Source organism: Erythrolamprus reginae, chromosome 5 (genome assembly GCF_031021105.1).
Source record: "Erythrolamprus reginae isolate rEryReg1 chromosome 5, rEryReg1.hap1, whole genome shotgun sequence".
Lineage (NCBI taxonomy): Eukaryota > Metazoa > Chordata > Lepidosauria > Squamata > Dipsadidae > Erythrolamprus > Erythrolamprus reginae.
The window spans coordinates 20033982-20041473 of NC_091954.1; the positions used below are offsets into that span (position 1 = coordinate 20033982).

General features: G+C 44.9%; 1 protein-coding gene across 1 annotated transcript in view; it reads right to left on the reverse strand.

Annotated features, from left to right (window-relative positions):
- Positions 1–5473, reverse strand: part of CHST3 (carbohydrate sulfotransferase 3) — a 64554-nt gene extending 59081 nt beyond the window's left edge. Inside the window, exon 1 of the mRNA XM_070752203.1 lies at positions 4984–5473. The gene's annotated coding sequence lies outside the window, so the exon portion shown is untranslated. The remainder of the gene's footprint in view (positions 1–4983) is intronic.
- Positions 5474–7492: the final 2019 nt, after the last annotated feature.

Consider the following 7492-nt stretch of genomic DNA (forward strand, 5'->3'; position numbering starts at 1 on the left):
TACATTGATTCCTATGGGAAAAATTGCTTCTGTTTACAAACGTTTCTACTTAAGAGCCTGGTCACGGAACGAATTAAGTTCTTAAGTAGAGGTACCACTATATAAGCATTTTCTTTTCATTAGTCTTGCCTATGACCCTATTGAAGCTTCAGATGAACACAAGAGATCTGAAATCAATGAAGAGCTAGCTATTCATCATTGAATCCACACAGTCGATGACCCAACTTCAGAATAAGGAACAGACTCTGGAGAGATATAGTTCAGAGAAATCAACAAAAACCTGCCACAACATTATGCACCAGGATCTTGAAAAAGAGATGGTCTAATTCAATAACTTGATATGCAAACTGAATGAGTCTTTAACGCCAGACAAAATCTTACTATGCATTCTTCTTTTAATTGTTCTCTGCATCTACAGTTTTCTGCACACCAAAAGCTAGCATGCCAGGTAGAATAGTATTAAGACCACTTGATTAATTTTTAATGTTCATTATATTTTGATGTATGATAATAAAATTCCAGGATTACAAGCAGGGGTGAGTTCTAACTTACCTTGCTACAGGTTCATTTGCTCTTGCGCTGCAGGAAGAAAGTCCACACCCCTCCAAAAAAAAGGCAAAAACAAGATAGTGACGCATACGTAATGCCAGAAACTCAGTTTCTGTGCATGCTCAGAAGAAACAAAAATGTTTTTTAAATTAAAAAAAAATCCTCAAAAAAGTTTTAAAAGATGGCAGAGCCCAAGGACCACCACTGACCAAACTGGTTCCATGACGTCATCATGACATCACTAGTGGACTGCTACCAGTTCAGGCGAACCGGTCCGAACCAGGAGGAACCCACCTCTTATTAGAGGTATAGGACATACAGTGGTACCTCATCGTACAAACTTAATTGGTTCCAGGAGGAGGTTCGTAAGGTGAAAAGTTCGTAAGATGAAACAATGTTTCCCATAGGAATCAATGTAAAAGCAAATAATGCGTGCAAATCCTTCAGGAAAATCCCAAACTTTAGAAGGGAGGCGAACAGAGGGCAGGGAGGAGCAGCTAAAGGGGGCGGGTGGAAGAAGCAAGGCTAGGCTAAAGGGTGAGTGGGAAGGAAGAAAGGCAAGGGGGGCACCCCTCCCTTTTCTTTCTTCAAAAGACACTGTTTCAGTGCCTTTGCAAGCATGCAAAAATTTTCCTCCCCCAAGCTGCCCCTCCCTCTTCCCTTTTCTTTCTTAAAAAGACACCCTTTCAGTGCCTTTGCAAGCACCTTGTTCTCTGCAAAATCTTTCCTCTTCCAAGACGCCCCTCCCTTTTCTTTCTTCAAAAAAGGGGGGGAAAAGAAACCCCTTCATCCCAGCAGCAGCTGCTTGGGTTCGTAAGGTGAAGATAGTTCGGAAGAAGAGGCAAAAAAATCTTAAACACTGGGTTCGTATCTTGAAAAGTTCGTTAGAAGAGGCGTTCATAAGATGAGGTACCACTGTATATGAATCCTGGGATAGTCTCTAATGCTAACTCTCCATACGTAAAACAATTTTGCTGACAAAATCGGGGGGGGGGGATTAAAAAGCCGTGCTATTTCATGATCATTCCATTTCACAACAATTCCATTTCACAATTATATGTGATCTTTGAAGATTGTATATTGACCATAGTTATTTCCATGAAGCAGCTGAATGAACATAGCCATGTTTACAGCTGATGCTGTACAAAGATAAGCATTTATGATATGGTTGGAAACTAACGAATGCACTTGGGAATGGATGGAAACTAACCAAGGAGAGAAGCGACCTAGAATTAAGAAATTGCCTGACAGTGAGAACACTTAACCAGTGGAATGGCTTGCCTTCAGAAGTTGTGGCTTCTCCATCACTTGAAGTTTTAAAAGTGTCCATCACTCCGATCATGTTCCAAGATTTGAACAATGGGCCTTATCAAACAAAATGAATTTCAATGTGGTGAAAAGCAAAGCTTTATATTTAGGTAGGAAAAATCAAAGGTATAAATACAGATTAGGGGAGACCTGGCTCAAAAAAAGTAATTGTGAGAGGGGTCTTGGAGTCCTACTGGATGACCATTTAAATATGAGCCAACCATGTGCAGCCGCAGCTAAAAATGCTGGGTTGTAAAGGCATAGAATCAAGATCATGTGACCTATTAATGCCACTTTACAAAACCCTAGTAAGACTACATCTGGAATACTGCAAACAATTTTGATCACCATACTACAACAAAGATGTTGACACTTTGGAAAAAAGTTCAGAGAAGAGCAACTAAGATGATCAAAGGCCTGGAGACTAAAACATATGAAGAATATGCAGGTTTTGGATTTGGTTAGTCTAAAGAAAAGAAGAATTAGGGGTGATATGATAGCAGTATTCCAGTATTTGAGGGGCTGACAGTCTCAAAATGGGTGAGCAGAATGGTCGAGCGGTAGGAAAAGCAAGTAGAATGCTTGGCTGCATAGCTAGAGGTATAACAAGCAGGAAAAGGGAGAATGTGACCCCGTTGTATAGAGCGCTGGTGAGACCACATTTGGAATACTGGGTTCAGTTCTGGAGACCTCACCTACAAAAAGATATGGATAAAATTGAACGGGTCCAAAGACAGGCTACAAAAATGGTGGAAGGTTTTAAGCATCAAACTTATCAGGAAAGACTTAATGAACTCAATGTTTATAGTCTGGAGGACAGAAGGGAAAGGGGGGATATGATCGAAACATTTAAATATGTTAAAGGGTTAAATAAGGTTCAGGAGGGAAGTGTTTTTAATAGGAAAGTGAACACAAGAACAAGGGGGCATAATCTGAGGTTAGTTGGGGAAAAGATCAGAAGCAATGTGAGAAAATATTATTTTACTGAAAGAGTAGTAGATGCTTGGAACAAACTCCCAGCAGACGTGGTTGGTAAATCCACAGTAACTGAATTTAAATATGCCTGGGATAAACATATATCCATCCTAAGATAAAATACCGGTACAGAAAATAGTATAAGGGCAGACTAGATGGACCATGAGGTCTTTTTCTGCCATCAATCTTCTATGTTTCTATGTTTCTAAAGAAGAAAGGGGCAAATTATTCTCCAAAGCACCAGAGGGTAGGATAAGAAATAACAGTTGGAAACTGATCAAAGAGAGAAACAACCTGGAATTGAGGAGAAACTTCCTGATAGTGAAGACAATTAACCAGTGGAACAGCTTGACTTCAGAAATCCTGGGCGCTCCATCGCTGGAGGTTTCTAAGAAGAGACTGGAGACTCACTTGTTGAGATGGAATGGAATAGAATAGATATTGAAATACAGAAAAGAACAGAACAGAATTCTTTATTGGCCAAGTGTGATTGGACACACAAGGAATTTGTCTTGGTGCATATGCTCTCAGTGTACATAAAAAGAACAACATACATTTATTTATTTCTTTTATTTATTTATTTTGTCCAATACAAAATGAATACATGTAGTAATATATATCAGGATAGAAGAGAAAATATGAAAATAAAATACGTCAATGGAGAAAAGAGGAAAAGATATATGAATGGAAGAAAAAATATATGAATGGAAGAAAAGAATATAAAATATATAGGAGAGACAATTGGACAGGGAACGGGAGGCACACTAGTGCACTTGTCAAGAATCATGAGATACAACACTTAATGATAGTCGTATGGTACATATTAAATCAAATTTATCATTACAGTCATAGACCAAAACAAATAAAAACATTAGTGAATACACAATCAAAAGTTGTAGGATAAGATGTTAAATAACAGATAAAATCCATGATAAAATCCAGTCTATCAATTATGCATTGTCAATACTACTAAAATTACAATCCATAAACTGTGAGGTCTATATTCAGTTTGATACTATTAGGGAAAGGAAGAAACAAGGTTGCCACATTTGTCATATAAATTAGCTAAGATGTATTAGGCACTTAAAAGCTGGCCACAAATGGCATACATACTGTACATACATACATACATACATACATACATACATACATACATACATACATACATACATATCTCGCTGTGATGAAGACACCTATTTGCGATATAAGCAATCAGAAAACAATCAATATTAATATAAATTGTAAGGATGCAAGCAACAAGTTACAATCATACAGTTGTAAATGGGAGGAGATGGGTAATACCGGTAGGAACAATGAGAAGACTAATAGTAATAGCAATGCAGCTTTAGTGAATAGTTTGACAGTGTTGAGGGGATTATTTGTTTAGTCGAGTGATGGTGTGGGGTGGGGGAACTATTCTTGTGTCTAGTTGTCTTGGTGTGCAGTAAGTAAGTAAGTAAGTAAGTAAGTAAGTAAGTAAGTAAGTAAGTAAGTAAGTAAGTAAGTAAATTAAAATAAATTAAAATAACATAAAATAAAATAAAAATAAAATAAATAAACAATCAATATCCAGGATGCAAGGGGTCAGTAAACAGTAAGTAAGAGTAAACAGAGAACCAGTATAGGTTCTCCTGTTTGAGCAGGAGGTTGGACTAGAAGACCTCCAAGCTCCTTTCTATTCTAAGATGAAGAGCTGGGTCAAAATCACAAGCCTGCTTTATTTTCTCTCCTTAAAGCCAAGAAAACCAGCAAAGGGATCGGCCGGCCCTGATGTTGGACCTCATCCAGTATTATTAGAACGCATCTGCTGAAAAGGGGAAAGATTGCGAACTCTGGGGGGGCGTTTTATCTTCCTGCCAAACTTGGTGAGAGGCTCGCTTCTTCTTTTCTCCCTTCCCAAGGAAGAGAAGGGCGGGGGGGGGGGGGAGAGAAGGCTTTATCAATGGCAGGATGCACCGGAGCGCCTTCCTTCCTCCCTCCCTCCCTTTCTTCTTCCTGACGAGAGAGAGCAGCTAGAAACCCACCCATCCCCGAAGCACAAAGGGACTCTCCTCCCGCACCCCCCGTCACCACCTAGAAACAAAAGAGTGTGAAAGGGGCGGAAAGAACGAGGGCGCACCCGGCTGCAAAGCCCGCTTCTCCAAGCCTTACCCGGCTGCCACGCCGCCTCCTTCCCGGGAAGGTCCTGGACGCCTTTTCCCCCCTCACGGCGATGAGCGGGACCAGCCGCTCCGGGCGCTTTTTTTTTTTTTGTCCGCTCGCTCGTTCGCTGTTCCCGGCTCCCTCCTCGCCCTGCAGCCCGCTGGCAACTCTGCCCCCAAGTCGCCCGGGGGACGGGAGGTCAGGCGTGAGGGCGTTCCCCGGGGGCTGAGGGGGAAAAAGAGAGAGAGAGTGTGTGTGTGTGAAGCGCCGAGCCCCTCCTCCTCCTCTCTTGGCTGCCCCTAAAAAGACGCCCGCGGTTCTTCGCCGAAGCCTTTTCCCGGGGCTCTGCGGCGTGCGCCTCGATGGAGCCCCGGAGCGGGGCCAAAATGCTGCCAGGCCGGCTTGCCGCGCGGGAAAAAGGAGGCTGCCTCAGGCAGGGAGAGTTCAAGCAAAGTGCTGGCAAAGTGAGTTGCCTCCGCCTCGTTCTCTCGCCGTTCCCTCTTTCCCTTCCTCTCCCCCCCCCCTCACACGCCTCGCTGATGTAGACGAAGGAGGGGGAGAGACGAGCCCCACCCCCCTTCGTTCGCTTTCGCTTCTCTTGCTCCCCCCGCACTCCCTGCTTCTCCTCCTCCATCTCCAGGGAGCCGCTGACAAGGGTCCTTCTGTTGCCTTTGTCCGAGGCGCTCGCGGGCCCAAACGCGCTCTTGCCTCCCGAGCGCTTGCGCGTCGGCCCTGCCTTGCGCTGAGGGGGACGGTGAGGGGGGGGGGGGTTCCCCGGCCGGCTGGAGGGCTTTTGTGGCGGGCCGAGGGTAGAAAAGGCGCCCCTTGACGCCGCCCTTGGGGATTCCGCGCCGAAAGCCGGACGGCCTGTGGAAGAGTTTGGGGTAGAAGTTCGGCTGAGGCGCCGCTGGACTCGGGTTGCCGTGGCTTGTACGGTAGTCCTCTTTTTTTGGGGGGGGGGGCAGCTTTTCAATCAATCAGAACAAAGTTGGAAGGGACCTTGGAGGTCTTCTAGTCCAGTGTTTCCCAACCTTGGCAACTTGAAGATATTTGGACTTCAATTCCCAGAATTCCCCAGCCAGCGAATGCTGTGGGTTGAAGTCCAGATATCTTCAAGTTGCCAAGGTTGGGAAACCCTGTTCTAGTCCAACCTCTTGCCCAAGCAGGAGTCCCTATACCAGGAGTGTCAAAATCAAGGCCTAGCTCACAAAATGATGTTCAACGTCATTCAACAACCTCAAAAGTAAAGTCCTTCACCTAGGAAAAAAAAGCCCTAGACACGCATCCAGACTGGGAGGAACCTCACTTAGGAGTAGTGACTCTGGAAGAGGTTTCAGAGTCTTGGTGGATAACCAACTAAATATAAGCCAGCAACGTGCAGCAGCGGCTAAAAAAGCCCACACAGTCTTAAACTGCAGCAACAGGGGGATACACTCCAAGACTAGGGAGGTATTAATACCACTCTATAATGCCCTGGTCAGACCACACCTGGAGTATTGCATTCAGTTCTGGTCTCCACACTTCAAAAGAGATATAGAAATTCTGGAAAGGGTACAGAAAAGAGCAACCAAAAGGGACTAGAAACCAAGACTTATGAAGAGAGTTTGCTGGAACTGGGCATGGATAGTCTAGTGAAAAGGAGGGCCAGTGGGGACATGATATCAGTGTACAGGTACTTGAGGGGTTGCCACAGAGAGGAGGGGTCACACTATTTTCCAGGGCACCACAGGGCCAGACGAGGAAAAATGGTTGGAAACTGACCAAGAAGAGATTCAACCTGGAAATAAGGAAGAACTTCCTGACGGTCAAAGCAATCAACCAATGGAATGGCCTGCCAGCATTGTGAACGCCCCAACTCTGGACATTTTCAAGAGGAGATTGGACTGCTATCTGGCTGGGGAGGTGTAAGATTTCCTCCTTGAGCAGGGAGTTGGACTTGACCTGCAGGTTCCCTTTCAACTCTAATTAAATAAATAAATAAAGGCCCTCGGGGCCAAATCCAGCCCTCAGTGTACTGCCGGCGCTGGGCCACCTGGAAACAGCGAAGGACCAGCTGGTGGTGCTTCAGCCAGCGAAAACAGGCTCCAGAGCTCTGTTTTTTGGCTGCCACAGCCTCCTGCAACCCTCTGCCAGTGAAAACAGAGTCTACGGCCCTCCCCAAGCTCTGTTTTCACTGGCGGAGGGTTGCAGGAGGCTGAAAGCAGAGCTTACGAGCCAGTTTTTGTTGGTAGAGTGCTTGGGCTGCCACTGGTGTCTTTGGCAGAGCACTTGGGCCATGACCCCCCCCCTGCTTCCCCCCCCCAGGTCAAACACAATCCTGATGTGGCCCTCAATGAAATTGAATTTGACGCCCCTGCCCTATTCAATTTCACATTAGGCATCTTGTGAATTTCCCCACTCTCGACACCTCAGTAAATAGAAGCTTTTGTCTGGCTTGCACACCACACAATGTGCCTGTTCCATCTGAACACCTGCGCCGTCCCAGCCAGCATCTTGGAGCACCAGGAAAAAGTGAACA